Source organism: Grus americana, chromosome 2, assembly GCF_028858705.1.
Source record: "Grus americana isolate bGruAme1 chromosome 2, bGruAme1.mat, whole genome shotgun sequence".
In the NCBI taxonomy this organism is placed as follows: Eukaryota; Metazoa; Chordata; class Aves; order Gruiformes; family Gruidae; genus Grus; species Grus americana.
Window position 1 is genome coordinate 97,604,935 of NC_072853.1, and position 15,849 is coordinate 97,620,783.

Genomic DNA, 15,849 nt, shown 5'->3' on the forward strand with positions numbered 1-15,849 from the left:
AATAATTTTTAATATGCCCATAGAGCTGACTGTGTAAGATGCCACATTACGACAAATAAAGCATTTTGCGTTCACGTTATGCCTACTCCTTTTCAGCAGCAGGTCCCAAAGCACTTTATAAAGGAGTCTGGCATCTTTATCTCCAATTGTCACACGGGGACATTGAGGCGCAGGAAGGTGGGTAATCTACGGTCAGTCTCAGCTCAGCAGTGAGTTCAGGGATAAAACAATTTCTACTCCACTTGAGTTCAATATTGTATGAACAGGGAACCCTGGGTTTGGTTATTGGGGATTTAAGCCTCTATTTACCACTTACTTTCATATACCTTGCATATCTTATACCTTTTCTCTCCCCAGTTGCAGAAACCCCATGTTGTGCACCTCACCCTTCTCTCCACGGCAAAACAGATGGGAGCCAGCTGACAGCAATCCACTTCTTTCTAGCACACATGTGATTTCTGATCGAAAGCCAGCAGCTTGGTTGGCAGGAAAAGACTGAAAAATATCATTGCAATTAATGTGGAGAAACTTGAATCTACAACACTATCAGCAATTCCGCAGAATGAAACAGAAGCGCAAAAAGACTAAGCAATGCTTTGCAAGCCATATGGGTGGGTTTTTTCAGGGAATGCTGGACAATTTTTAATAGACCAGTTGGATGGGCAAATTCCTGTGATTTTAGGGCAGGGCACAGGATGACAGAAAGTCTGTGTGCTGGTTTTGGCTAGGGTTAAACCACGACGGTCTGCTAGATTGGCATCTCTGGTGGAAAAAAGGAAAAGGAAAGGCATTTCAGAAGGTGGATAACAGAACCACAGAGGGCTTAATACTGCTGTGTTAATGCAGACAAAAACTCTTTAATGGCAATCTGCCTGGGTTGGGGTTGCAGAACCTCTGTCAAATTAAGAAGCAGAAGAGTGAGATCGATACAGAGCAGAGTACCAATTAACATCCCTGGTTTTCAAGAGCGTCCTTCATTTGTCCTCTAAAATTTCCTTTGTCTCTGTCACAGTTCAATAGGCAGCACTGAAATTTCCCTTATAAGTTGTGAAGCAGGTTGCAGCTAGCAGGAGAAGCGACACCATATACATTAGAAATCTGTGTTAATCATACATAGAAAAACAACTTCCAAGTTTAAATATGTATGGTTCCTTGCCTTAGATCAGAGATTTACTTGAGAAACAGACATGATTTGTTAAGTAAATGCTTTTTTTATTCTCCTCAGAGATATGTTTCCTTAATATAGTGTATATCCTTGTATATATAATACAGTCACATTAGGGAAATACAAACAAACTGCAGTGAGGACAGAAAATGCTTAGATCAGTGTCTCCCTCTGAGAGGCAGGCAGCTGCAGCTCCAGCATCTCTCTTTGTTCCCCTTCCCCTTAAGCCCCCCAGCAAACATTTAAAAAGCAAAGTTTCAGCCTGAAGGTAGAATTTCAGGACTTCAGTTGGTTGGGTGCAGCTGCTTACATTACCTTGTTTCTTTTTCAGGACAGGTCTCCACTGCAGGGCTGAACCAGCCAGCCAGGGTGAGTTTTATCCCTTGCTTTTTTACCTCCCTCCCTTCCTTTTTTATGAAATCTTCTGCATTTTTGCTTCTTATGGGGAATGCTGGAGAAACACTTCAAAGCCAACAGGCAGAGACGGCAGCGACTGGTCGCAAGCAGAGCAGGAAGCCCGGCTGCACCACGAACAGGCGCTGCACGTTTGCGGTCGTTGAGGTCTACTTGCCTTTTCGTCACGGGGTGAGTCTCTCTTGGCAGCTGTACCCACAAGCCTGGAGGGTGTGACGCAGTCAGCCCGAGCCTTGAGCAAGCCACCAGCACCTTCCTACCTCTGCAAAACACTCTTCTGCCTCACCAGGCTGCTGAGGGGCTGCATTTTGCATAGTGGTGTTTTTTATCTCCCATCTTACAATCACAGAATGGTTTGGGTTGGAAGGGACCTTTAAAGGTCATCTAGTTCCAACCCCCCTGCCATGGGCAGGGACACCCTCCACTAGACCAAGTTGCCCAAAGCCCCATCCAACCTGGCCTTGAACACTTCCTGGGAGGGGGCATCCAAAACTCCTCTGGGCAACCTGTGCCAGTGCCTCACCACCCTCACAGGGAAGAATTTCTTCCTAATATCTCATCTAAATCTACCGTCCTTCAGTTTAAAGCCATTACCCCTTGCCCTATCACTCCATGCCCTTGTAAACAGTCCCTCTCCAGCTTTCCTGTAGGCCCCTTTTAGGTACTGGAAGGCTGCAATAAGGTCTCCCCAGAGCTTTCTCTCCTCCAGGCTGAACAATCCCAACTCTCTCAGCCTGTCCTCACAGGAGAGGTGCTCCAGCCCTCCGATCATCTTCGTGGCCCTCCTCTGGACTCGCTCCAACAGCTCCATGTCTTTCTTGTACTGACAGTACAAGCACATCCCCAGAGCTGGACGCAGTACTCCAGGTGGGGTCTCACAGGAGCGGAGTAGAGGGGCAGGATCACCTCCCTCGACCTGCTGGTCACACCTCTTTTGATGCAGCCCAGGACACAGTTGGCTTTCTGGGCTGCAAGCGCACACTGCCGGCTCACGTCCAATTTTTCATCCACCAATATCCCCAAGTCCTTCTTCACAGGGCTGCTCTCAATCCATCTTGAGTATCAGAGCACTTTGGAGGAGCAAAGCCTGACTACCTTAAATTGCACAGGTATTCATAATGACAGCAAAAATAATGAGGAATAACAGCTGGGAGTTTTTCACAACCTTTTCACTGTCAGAAGCACTGCAGGAAATTCACATTGCTTCAGGACTGGATGCTTTAGGGTCTTTATGTAGCCTACCAGAGTGATTTCACCTAAGCACTGGCCTCCTCCCTCTTTCCCGTCCTCTCCCCTAAGGAGCACATCAGTTCGAATCCCTCTGGCAGGGGCAATGCGCTACCAGACACTATTTTCCCAAAGGAAGTAAGGGACATCCCAGCCACGGACAGGTAACATAACAGAAGGCTTCAGGAAGGTGGCAACTTTAATTGCTCTGTATCAATTTAATTAATTTTAGTTAATTGCTCTGGTGAGAGCAGCCTGCTGTTAGCTGTACCTCCTCCCTGTGAGGGGCTGAATCCACTGGATTTGTTCTGAGTAGGGACCAAAAAATCGATTGTCCTGAGCAGGGGTGGCCGAGGTGACGAGGGTGACACCAGGGACGGTGGCATACCCCAGGAAGCAGCATGGTGCAGCCGGATGGGGGTACGCATCCATCTAGCCCCTGCGTATCGCTGCCCTGGGAAGGTTTTAGGGCTGACACTTTGTCCAGGGGAGCAACTCCCCATAGTTGAGGGTTTTGAGTCGCAGTGTGCAGGAGCCACCGCATGACACATGACACTTGCATTCAGGGAGGGAGCTCTGCCTCTGCTCCTCTTCCTCCCCATCACTCCATGCTCTGCACCACGCTGAGAGGTTCGGCCGTAAGCTCACCTGGCCACCTCCCACATTTCAGTGAGGGAGGGTCCTTTGCCTGGCTATTTAATTGGCAGGGCCCCAGCTGTGCACGGCCTCACACACACGTGTAGTCCTACTTACACCTCTGGCCAGTCAAACTAAGTCATCAGACTACAGACATAAGGCTATGTAAGAAAAGCATAAATGTTCAAAGAGCACGAGACTGATGTCCCTGCAAACTGTCACTTTGCCGCTTCTTTGGGAAAGAGGCCTGTCTGCATAAACAAGGGCAACAATTAATTAAAGGCAGGGGGTGGGAATGGGGAGAGGTGATTTACAATCTCCATGTCCAAATTCAGCCCATTCTGTCCCACAGCCAGATTCCACTTTAGCTACATTGGGTTAATGTCTGGGATCAGCATTGGTAGCAATGTGTATATAGCAATTCAGCTGGAAATCTAAAATGTGATCAGACCTGGTAAAAGCAAGCTTATTGGTATTTATTTTTCATGACTCGAACAAAGCCATCTTTTGTCCCCACATTGCCTTTTGCTTAAGTTTGTATTGTGTTACAGTGGCTCCACCATGCTGCACCCATCATATCGTCTTATGATTCTGAAGAAACAAATCATATTTGATTTTGTCACCTGAATTTCATTTATTGCCAGAGACAGATTGCTGGCGCTTGTGCAGTTTGTTGTAGGTTTATATGAGAAAGGCTTTTGAGATGAGGAACAATGAGGGGTCAGGATTTCCATCCAGAGCCGTATTTCTAGACTATTTTACCATTTAAAAAATTCACTCCAGCTGAAAAGTAGATTATTTTTAATTATTGATACAATTGGTAATTCTTGTATTTCAGAAGTGTAAAGGAAAACACTCATCATAGATATTTTCTGCTCACATGCATTGCAAGGGCACGGATCAGTGAGTAGGGAAACAGGGAAACATGAAGGATTTGGACACGTAAAGCAACAGGAGGGATATTTTCTCTGTGCCCACTGCTCTGGGTGAGCAAGGGACACAGATTTTGTTTTGGAGCCTGCCTGCTGCACAACTGAGACACAGGCATTTTGGCCCAGTATCCAAAGGTGAGGAGCTGCAGCGCCCTGCTGGTACCCTCCAGCAGGGTCAGCGGGGTTTAGTTCGGGATTGCTGGATCCAGCAGCCCGAGAGAGGTGAGGCTGCTGCAGCTCCACTCCCCCAGGTCCAATCCATAGCACAGCTGAGAATATATTCCCAGTAGGCACACACAAACACAGGTATATGCCATGTACATATATATATATATATACACACAGAGCTGGCCACACAGATCAATACAGAAACACTCAGCATTTACACAGCACCAACAGCCTTGTTCCTCTATTAGTGGTACAAAAATAGATGTATCATAGAATCATAGAATTATAGAAACATAGAATAGTTTGGGTTGGAAGGGACCTTTAAAGGTCATCTAGTCCAACCCCCCCTGCAATAAGCAGGGACATCTTTGACTAGATCAGATTGCTCAGAGCCCTGTCCAACCTGGCCTTGCATGTTTCCAGGGATGGGGCATCTACCACCTCTCTGGGCAACCCGTTCCAGTGTTTTACCACCCTCATTGTAAAAAATGTCTTCCTTATATCTAATCTAAATCTGCCATCTTTTAGTTTAAAGCCATTACACCTTGTACCATCTCTCCATGCCCTTGTAAACAGCCTGTCTCCAGCTTTCCTGTAGGTCCCCTCTAGGTACTGGAAGGCTGCCCTAAGGTCTCCCTGGAGCCTTCTCTTCTCCAGGCTGAACAACCCCAACTCTCTCAGCCTGTCCTCATAAGAGAGGTGCTCCAGCCCTCTGATCATCTTTGTGTCCCTCCTCTGGACTCGCTCCAACAGCTCCATGTCTTTCTTGTACTGGGGACCCCAGAGCCGGATGCAGTATTCCAAGTGGGGTCTCACCAGAGTGGAGTAGAAAGGGAGAATCACCTCCCTTATACATACATACATACATACATACATATATATGTATGAATACAATGTGGATCCCTCTGGTAGCCTGCCCAGCAGCTGGCACTGGATCCTCTCACCTCCAGTTGCCTCCTATGCTCATGCACATACAGAGGTCTCCCAGCAGACCCCAGTTGGCCAGGACCTCTCAGATCACCAGCACCTCCATGTTCCCAATGCACAGGACACATGCACACCCAGCCCAGACTTATGGCCACTTCCATACCCAGCTCCCCCAGCACTTACCCTTCCTGCTAGCTAGACCAGCTCAATACTTGCTTCCCATCACATGCCAACATACACACCCAGACTGGCTCCAGTTGCTGGTACCATGGATGCCCAGATGCCTGTGACCCCCAGTCCCAATGCAGCTGGCACTCACACCCCATACCCACAGGCACACACAGATAGGGAGTCTCTCACCCAGGAAAAAAAGAGTTTAACAAGGAGTTGAGACCATGTTGGTCAGGAGCAGACAAGTGTCCTGGCCAGCCCCTGCTTACCCATGATCTGTCCCTTTTATACCCTTATACCTCTATTTTCCCATGCTTGTTCCTCCCCAGGCCACCTTGATTCCTCCCTGTCCCCACCTTTGGTTCTTCCCCAAAACCTCCTGCAATAAGTTTTGTGTGATCCCAAGATACTCATCCCCTGCATCCCACGATGCATCTCCTACCCTGGGCAGGGACCCCCTCAGTCTTTGAGACGTCCTGGAGACACCCCTGGGAGAAGTCAGGGCAGGGAGTTTTTCAGGTTGCCCCACCTGCATGTGTGGAGATGCGCCTTTTGTCACCTAACCTAATGGGTCAGAGAGACCAAAGGGTCAAAAATATGAGGGGAGAGGGAAAGGGATAAGATATTCCAGAGACGACACCAATAAAACAGGGAAGAGCCCGCCAGGCCGTGGTGATGAAGGTTTCAGCCTCAGAACCTCCTCCAGTAGCTAAGGGGAGTCAATGCAGCCTGTAGTCACAACATCACAACTGCAGAATTCGCAGTGAGCCAGGGAATGTACCTCACGGCACCGCGCCATTCTCTCTTCAGTCCCCAGCCAGGACTCTCTCCATTCATCAGACTAGAAATGTTCCCTCCCTACAGCATTCAGTATCTCAGCATTTTGCCAGCCTCTCACCCAAAAGCATCCCTGACAAACACTTGCAGAAATTAACATCAGAGCATTATAAGTAAATGCTGTATAGCCCTATTCCCTCCTCTGAGACTGCCTTAGAGGAAAGGTTAGGCTTGCACAAAAAAGGCATCTTTCCCCAACACACCATGATCATAGCAATTCCCTTTCCAAAGACCAATTCTTTCAGCTCAGGTCTTCTCAGGTATCCCCTTGGACACACTCAGGCTCAAAATTGTGCTTCATTCTTCCCAGATCTGGAAATAAATAAATGCATTAACAACAATTTCAAAATCAGTCAGTAAAAATTTGAGCTCCAGGCTGAGGTTTCCATCCCCTGGGTCTCTTCAGGGTGAAAGACCTCTGGGCGAGGATCCATACGGCACCAAGCACATTGGCACTTCCATCTCCACTAGGAGCTGTAGGCCATACTGTGGTTTAATAACAGTAACACTAGAACAACAGAAAATTATATCCTAGCACTATAAAGTTGCTTTTCTTGATATAAATGTGTTGATAATCCTCAAAGTCTATCTACAGTCTTTTTTCTACTTCTCCATCATCATCAGGACTAACAAAGTCTAGTTCCTTGTGTTCCCTGTGCCTCTTTGTGCAGTATCTTCCTGTGCCCTTGTGCCCCTCTCTAGATGCTTCCAAAATGTTCTGCTCCTTCTCTGTCTCTACCCTCCCACCAGGAGACTACAAATGGTGTGAGTGGTCAAGGACCATTCGAATGATGCTTGGGTGGTCGGCAGATGTCAAATAGACTCTGCTGAATTTTCCCTCTGCTCCTCTGTTCAGCTAATGATTCTCACAAATCTTAAAGAACTGAAGCTGCTGGAACTTTTACCTCTGTGGGAGATTCAGCTGAAGGTGACAGGAAGGTCAAAACCTTTGGCAGAAAGGGGACTGGCTGGGTGGGCATGGCATGACTCTGTGAACCTCAATTCTTTGGGAAACCAGATAAAAAAACCATGCTGACTTTCCAGAATAGGCCATGAGAATATTCCTCCAAGAAGACGCCTTTTTTAAAAAAATAACTTGGTCCAACCCCTCTGTAGGATACAGGCTGTACAAAGGGAGAGGAGAGCTCCTCTGGCATAGTAAAGACCACACCTGGTGCCTAACAGATATGAGGGGCTGGAGAAGGTGTAACTAACGCATGATGGCACTTGTGTTATTCTCGGCTGGCCCCCCAGTCCTGGCAAGCTGTGAGTAGCCAACATGACTTAAGGCAGCTTCACTTTAACTATATGGAGGGGAACAGCCACGCTGCCCCCTCTCCTGGCTGGCTGTCACACAGACAGCTCTGCCATGGGTGCAGATAACTGAGGGTAGTTGGGAACTTCACCCTAAAATTACTGATGACTTATCCAGTCAGTCTTGCTCATAAGCCAAAACCATGCAGAACTTCATTTGCCGTGCAGAGGGAACTCCCCGGGAAATAGGAAACTTTCCTGGTGGAGAGGAAAAGGGACATTGACTCTGAGATCTTGAGATCCCAGCCTGCTCCAGTTTGCACTCCTTCACTCAGGGCAGTTGGGTGGAGAGTGCCTCGGACTCCCTTGTCTTCAGGGAGAGGATCATGTAAGTGTATCTCCTTTAAAAAACAATTTTGAGTGGATTAGTGAATGTTAGTTTACTCAGGCATGGTGATTAAACTAAGCCTGAATCAGTATTGCCTCCAGAGGCACCTAGAGGAAAGCTTATTGCTTCGGCTTTCTCCTCTTCCATAAATTTCAGAGCAACCTCAGGAGAAATTAACACAAAAATACCTCCTCCTTATGTTCTCCTCTGCAGGGAAATATTTGGATTTTTGAGAGGTTTTTGGCAATATCTGCAAAGAGATTTACTGCTGATCACAGTCATATTTCCCTGTTGAAAAGCAAAATACTAAAGACGGAAGGACAGAAACTCAGGTGGGTCAGATGGCACAGGATGCCTTAGGTCAGCAATGCTTAGCCCTGCTGCACCTCAGGATAATCTTCTCAGAAACCTTCATCCAAAGCAACATCTTCATAGCACTTCAGATGTTTCACTCTTCCTTTTTTTTTTAGTTAACCACCTGTCTTTTAATTTTTTCCCTTGCTCCCAAGGATGCCGCACAATCCTATATCCCCTCAGAACTGATGGAAACAGTGGCATACGCCATTCTCACATTTTCTGGATGAAATGGAAGTGCAGCACCCAGCACTAGTTCGGGCATGGCAATACAAGAGTCGCTCTATCTCCGGGCAATACCTCAGCTGAATTTCAATGTTCAGCTCCATGTGAAATACATGTTTGATAAAGAATGAGAGACTAATGAAGACAGCAGGACTCCAAGTGAGCACGAATCTTGCACGGTGTTGCCATCTTGGATTTTAAACCAAGATGTCAATTAAAGATTTGAATGAGGTCAACTGCAGTGACCCAGCTAAACAAGATGCAATTAATAGTAGGTTGACCTCTCTTACCCTTCTTCCCCCAAACCTCCTCTTCTTCTGTGTACACTTACTGCTCCTGGGGCAAAAAAGAAAAACAGAGATTAGCACTAATTAGATCTTACTTAACATGGTTGTTTAGATAGTTAACTCTTCCCTTTCCTGCTGGATTTTTAACATAGGCGGCACACCCTGTTTATGGTTGATAGGGAAGGATTTGAATGCTTTTAACATCCTCTTTTAGGAGGTCTTTTGCTCCATGGTTACAGAGATTGCTGTCTAAAGCAAGCTGAGTGTCTATAGGTGACACCATACGGTTAACACTCACATGCAAAGAATACTCTTGAGGAAAGTCCTGATCCTGAAGGGCATCCTGTGGGATATATTCTATAAATCAAGTATGTCTAACAAAATCTATGGCTATTTTCTGCCTCCGTGCAGTACACCATTCCCTACAGAAGCTAGTACTCTGATGGCTGACAGCTAAGGGGAACAGGAATAATTGCAGGCTGCTGCCACCTCCGTCTCAGAAAGTCTGTAGCCTTTTACCATTGACTATCGGGAATATTTGCTTGCTTGACAGTATAGGAAAGGGATATACGGAAATAAATGTTATATCCACTGATAAGTACCAACAACATAAATAAGCAAACAAAACGCTTAAAAAAAGTGTGAATAAAACTCCTGTGCATTCATAGCACAGTCTGTTGCTGTGCACATGCCTGAGTGCGTGCATTGGATGCACACCTGCCTATGAGAAGGATGTAACCGAAATTGGGTTTGTGATGAACAGGGACTCTCTGTGCTGCCCGAGGAAGTTGCTGTTAAACTACCTATCTGTCCTTCACATAAATAAATAAATTTATATAAAAATAAAATTATATAGACAATATTTATAAGAGTAAGTTGAACAGAGAGTCCTTATTGTTCGGCAGGGATGAGGCAGCAGAGGCACATGGAGGAGAAAACCTGGTGACAGCCCCTCAGCCGATGTAAATGCTGCAGGGATGGCAGGTGAGGAACTAAAGGTGTCGCTGGGTATGGGATAAATGCATTGCAGAGTGGAGCATCTAGTGCACTGCTAAACACCAGGGATATGTAACTATCCAGAGAACCAGAAAGATCATTTTCACAATGGCTTTATGGATTAGGATACTTTCAGAGGATTTTAGGGTTGTCACTCTGTCCCCATTGTTGTGATTTTTGAGTTCTTACCCCCATCACAAAAAATTTCCCCTACCTCCTAGTTTAGGCTTCATTTTTGTTTTCAAAACAGAACTTGGGTAAGTGGACCAACCTCACTATCACCTCAGAATATTTTAGGTCTTGTCATGACCCCACAGACCAGCGGGAATCTCAGTGGAGAGAAATTTCTGTCCTGAGTTTTAAAGCGTTTACTTTGCTCCTGCTGCTTTTCATCTATTTTCTCTCCTCCTGGTGTGTATTTTTCTGCCCTGCTTGCTGTGGTGCTGCATACTAATAGAGCAATACTTGGCCCATCCCCAGAGGAAGTTGCGCGCAGGTTTATTGGGGGACGGAGGAGTGAAAAGGAATTTCAGAGCATCCAATAACTCTCCTACAGAAGGGATGCCTTCAGGTAACAGCAGATAATTTGATTCTGGCCATTTCCTACTGTTATACCACTGCTGAAAGAGCACTGCCTCCAAAGAAATGTATCCAACATCCTCTCCCTGATTATATATCTATATATCTACTGCAACAGCTTACAAAACTGTAACGTTTATGTGTTTCTTAAAAGTGCTTAGAGAAGGAGACCTGTCTTGCTAAATCCCCTCTGCTTATGATTCAGGCTGACCAAACCTGCAGATTTTGTTCCTTGCTGTAAATACACACGTGAGAAAGGCTGGGCTGATCTTCCAATACAGATAGGAAGCATCTTCCTTCAGGGGGTGTAGGAAGAGTGGCAGGAGGTTTTTATTTTCATTCTTCATGCGATTATTACCAGCTCCTTAGCAGCACTGCTTTAGGATTGTGCTGTATGCTTGGCGAGAGAAGCTTTTTCTTTTTGCCCCTCAGTCATTTTTCATTCCTCAGGCCAGTGCAAAGGTAATAAAGAAGCGGACGCTCCCATTCGGCTGAGTGAGCAAAGGAACGTATCTGTTGTTCCAGGTCAGATAACCCCAAATTAGAAGCAGGTAAGCGCTGTTTATTGTTATTTATCCTCGCCTGCATCCCTCGGGTGGGGTGTCCCCCTCTCCCGGCTGCCGGCTTGCGCCGGAGCAGCACTGCCGCCCCCTCTCGGCTCTGCGCGCCGCCCGGCCCCTCCACGCCCTCCGCGCTTCCAGCACAGGCGATCGCTACCTAACAAATAAACAAGGAAAAAAAAAGACACCTCCCTCAAAAAACAACAACAACAAACGAAAAAGAGGGAAAAGAGGAAACTGAAAAAGGAGAAGAAGGAGAAAAAGGAGAAACAGAGAAAGAGAAAGAGAAAAAGAAAAAGAGGGAAAGAGAGAAAAGGAGAGAAAAGGAGAGAAAGAAAAAGAGAAAAAGAGAAAAAGAGAAAAAGAGAAAAAGAGAAAAAGAGAAAAAGAGAAAAAGAGAAAAAGAGAAAGAAAGAAAGAGAAAAGGAAAGAAAAAGGAGAGAAAGGAGAGAAAAGGAGAGCAAAAGAGAGAAAGAGAAAAAGAGGAAAAAGAGAAAAATGAGAGAAAAGAGAGAAAGAGAGAAAAGAGAAACAGAAAAAAGAGAAAAAGGTAAAAAAAGAAAAAATAAAAAAGGAAAGAGAAAAAAAAAAAAGGAGAGTGTGTTCTTTACTGAGGGGGTGATCAAGCACTGGAACAAGCTACCAGAGAAGCGGTCATGGCCCCAACCCTACTGGTGTTGAATAAGCATTTGTACAACGCTCTGAGATACATGGTTTCACTGTTAGGTTGCCCTGTGTGGAGTCAGGAGTTGGACTCAGTGATCCCTGTGGGTCCTTTCCAACTCAGCATATTCTATGATTCTAAGTACTAAAACTCAATTTAACTTAGTTATAGTACATGCAGGACAGGATCTCAAACTACTATGCAAATGCTGACATTTAATGAAATGAAAGAAGGGAAATAGACATTTGTCCTACCATAATTTTTCTCACTGGGTATTTTTTTAAAGAGTATTAAATTAAAACAAGGACTGACTGTATTAACTGTCAGCAATAAAGCAGTATCAGACCTACCAATTCTTGCTTCTGGGGTGCGGAACATGTTACACCACGCATTGTATGAGATAGAAATGTAGAAGACAGACAAGGGAATGGATACAGAAAACATTATCTCCATTTCACAGGTTCAGAAGAGAAGCACAAGAAGACTAAAAAGAACAGCCAAAGTCGCTTGTGCACTGAACTGAATTGGGGATACGGCACAAAACCAACCGTAAGCATTTTGACATGCTCCAGTATGGCCTTTCAAGGAAGCGGGAGAGGAGACGTGTCCAGATGTCTCTGTGCTGTTACTGACACAACATTTTGCCATTTTTATTTGTAGGGATTCTGGAGAAACAAAGACTTTCCTCCTCCTGTCATAACTGCCTGGAGGTTCTTCTGACCTTTTTTTCCCCCTCCCATTTTTCCAGGTGATTAAACTGTGCAGTCAGAAAGCATGACCATAATGCCAAGAAGCCAGCAATTTTAACACCACAAAAGGATAATTGTGTAATACTTCAGGCCATATTAGTTTCAGCATGGACTGACCCTCAGCCAGGGATGACAGAGTGCCAACAGCTCCCAGCACAATGACTGACAGAACTGGGACATGGCAAATTGCACTTTCGGAGCCTGCAGCAGAATGAGAGCTAGGGGATACGCTTTGCATTAAAAAACAGTCATGTACTATATTCTTAGAAGAAGGGATAAAGTAGGACAGCACATGACTACCTCCCTTCTAAACCATTTCACTTGAAACATTTTCCATCCTCATTCTCCTTTGCTAGTCTGTATAAGACAGTCGTCTATACTACTAGCGTACTTACAGTCTTACGTTATACCACAGATCTGTAGTAAATTAAAGAGACTCTGCTACCTGCAAATGTCACATTAATTGAAAGAACAGCTTAGGGTGTGACATCTATCACTGGGTGAGTAGAAAGACTGCTTTTCCTCTCCTCAACACTGCAATTGAGCCACAGTACATTATTGCTGTATTAGATGTCTCAGTGTGGTACCTGTAAAGACTAAGGCACAATCAAGGCACTCAAGCATACAAGATTTTGACCCCCTCCAAATCTTTGCTCACATCTCCACTAACTGGGTGGTTTGTAACATTCCCAGCCTGTACCTGCCCGGTGCTGCCCCAGGGTGAGCAACTGGGAGTCCACAAGTAAGATCCTGAATGGGCAAGAACCTAGGGGTAGCCAGAAGTGAACATAGAGCATAGATGAAATTGAGGTTGTGCTATGCATTTTCTACCTGGGCAGAGGAGCCCGAGTTCCGTTTCTCAGCTGCAGGATGTTTCTGTATTTTTACCAGTTACTATTTAGCTTTAAAAGATGACTAAAAAAAATAGTTGCCCCTGTTCTCACAGGTCCCAGGAACTTCACACTCTCTTCTCTGCTGCAGTGTGGCTTCCCTAGGCAACCGACCCCCCCATGGGATATCCACGGCCTGAGGGAAGCTTGAACCCCTCCAGAGTGGGACCTGAAGGGAGCATAACACCTCCTGCTTTCCAGGACTCTTGGTAAACAACTGCTATTACCAAGATGGGTACACTTATACATCCCCCTCACAAAGTTCTAGGGCAAGCTCCTACTTTCAAGAGATTGTTTATCTACCAAAATGAATAGGAAATTCCCTCCTCTAGTCTTGAGTGAGCCCCCTGAGAGAGGGGTGAAATACTTGACATTTCCTACGGCCACCCAGCTTCCACTAGGCACTGAAGATTTGACAACAACATGTGGAATAGAGGGCCTGTGTCTTCACTCTGGGAAATGAGGATTTGATAACCCAAACCCTCTTCTTCTGTCATTATTATAATGGCTTTGAGTTCTGGAGGCATGATTAAACTCCAAGTTGTTGAATTCTGGTGACCCAGCCTGTGTATTGTAAAACAGGTTTCCTGTTCCCATGCCTTGTTAAAAAAATCAGTACTCATTTCAGCTCATGCTGACAGCTGATACTACGTGTAATATTAAACTAACATTTTTATTTTCAGAGTAATTTGAATAGAGTAGCCTTAATTTAAGAATTATTTCAACAGTTCATTTCCTAAAAATAAATAACTAAATCACTCTTTCCAAACCTTACATCCATGCACAATCTGACTCTCAGCATGAAGTTTCACTGAAACCACGACATGGCCACAGCAAATTCAATGCAAAAGTAATCATCTCAATTTACATAGAAACCACCCTCAGCAGAAAAAATCCGCCGAAACCTACACAATAAAAACAGGAAAGAAAACTTACAGGATTGTCTAACAATCAGCCTAAAAGCACAGGCAGTCTGGAGAAGGATATTAATGTCTTTAATTCTTGAATAGCTCTAGAAAATTCTATAGCAGGGATGGAATTTTCTATTCAGTGACATGGGGTGATTTAAAATATGTAAAGGTAATTACAAACCTTCTGTTGGATTTTGCTTACAGCATGGTCAAAAAGACTATGATTTAACTGAGACTAGAATTTCAGACATGCTTTTACATGTTTTCAGTGTTGCTCCCTGCAGATCCATCCTGTACAGATGAGGTTATTTACAGATTAAGTGCCTGGAAACAAGAGAGGTTACAATATGAAATATGTTCAAAACCCAGGAATTAATTTTATAATTTTTGCAAAGAGAATTAGTAACATGCAGCACAATTGGCCCAACATCTATAGATCCGCTTGTAATTACTACTTTCTACTACAGCAACCTTCAATCTACTACTGTGTGGGTTTCCATTGATCCACAAGGGAAATGTGACTCTGTCTCAATACTGTTAAATGCCATTTTCAGAGCAGGAAATACAAGCTTTGAAGTGACCACTGAAATGGAGCAATTACATAGTTTAGTATTTGCTTTACACAGTTTGAGAGAATTGTTACAAACTCCTTTAAGCACTACAAAATGGGAAGTACTGTGCATAACACGTAAATTAATTTAAACCTGCTTGGCCACAATTATGTTATGCAGTTGACAAAGTTTTGATATAATCAATGGCATAAAGGTCTCAAAGTAAAATCTTAGGTAGTCACTATGTAAAATACCACTTTAGAATATGAGTTACATACTGTAAGAATCCTAGTTTATCAATAATCATATATCACTAACGAGTAAGTTGATAAAAGATTTTTTTTGTCCCCACACATTTCTTGCCTCTCTCTTCCATCCTAGTGCTAAGTCCACGTTAACTGTGCCTGCATGAATAGAGCCGGGAGACTGAGCACAGGAGAAGTAATCAAGATTGGTGTGTCAACAAAGGCACCAGATGCTACCGATGTCTCTTCCATGCTACAGTCCTCAGGCACCACAGCCAAACCAGGAACTCTTCCAGCTCCAAGGTTGCCTAGTAAAGACAGATTTGAAGAGGCACAGCCACTTCCCTAAGTGATAAAAATAAAATGCTGATACATTCTATTGTCAAAATAAGCCTGTATGATCAGAATTACATAGTGTTAGACTATTTTATTCTGGTTATACAGTCCTTTGGACAGATCACATTCAACTGTTCATTTGGCCTAGCATAGATCTTGCTTAATTAATACACAGAGTAAGTTCCTTTCCAACAACTGTTTTAATGCAGTGTTAATGAAGGCCCCTAATTTAATCTTCTGCCCCTCCATTTAAAAAGTGATTTTTAAATATCATCAAAAGACAGCATTTGGATAACAGTTCACTGCGAAGACTTCCACTGAGAAGAAAACAAGGTAAAAAACCCCAACCCCAAACCCTACCCCCATACACACAGAAAGAATAA

General features: G+C 44.6%; 1 long non-coding RNA gene across 3 annotated transcripts; it reads right to left on the reverse strand.

Annotated features, from left to right (window-relative positions):
* Window positions 1-765: 765 nt before the first annotated feature.
* LOC129202520 (uncharacterized) lies at window positions 766-15,814 on the reverse strand. Of its 3 annotated transcripts, XR_008575732.1 has the most exons (4): window positions 10,777-10,895; window positions 8,989-9,034; window positions 6,681-6,789; window positions 766-1,782 (listed from the first exon to the last, which is right to left on the reverse strand). It is a non-coding gene; the product is annotated as an uncharacterized LOC129202520 (long non-coding RNA). The 3 variants fall into 3 exon arrangements; XR_008575730.1 differs by lacking the exons at window positions 766-1,782; window positions 10,777-10,895 and adding an exon at window positions 14,516-15,814 and having other exon boundaries at window positions 2,141-6,789; XR_008575731.1 differs by lacking the exon at window positions 766-1,782 and having other exon boundaries at window positions 2,141-6,789.
* Window positions 15,815-15,849: the final 35 nt, after the last annotated feature.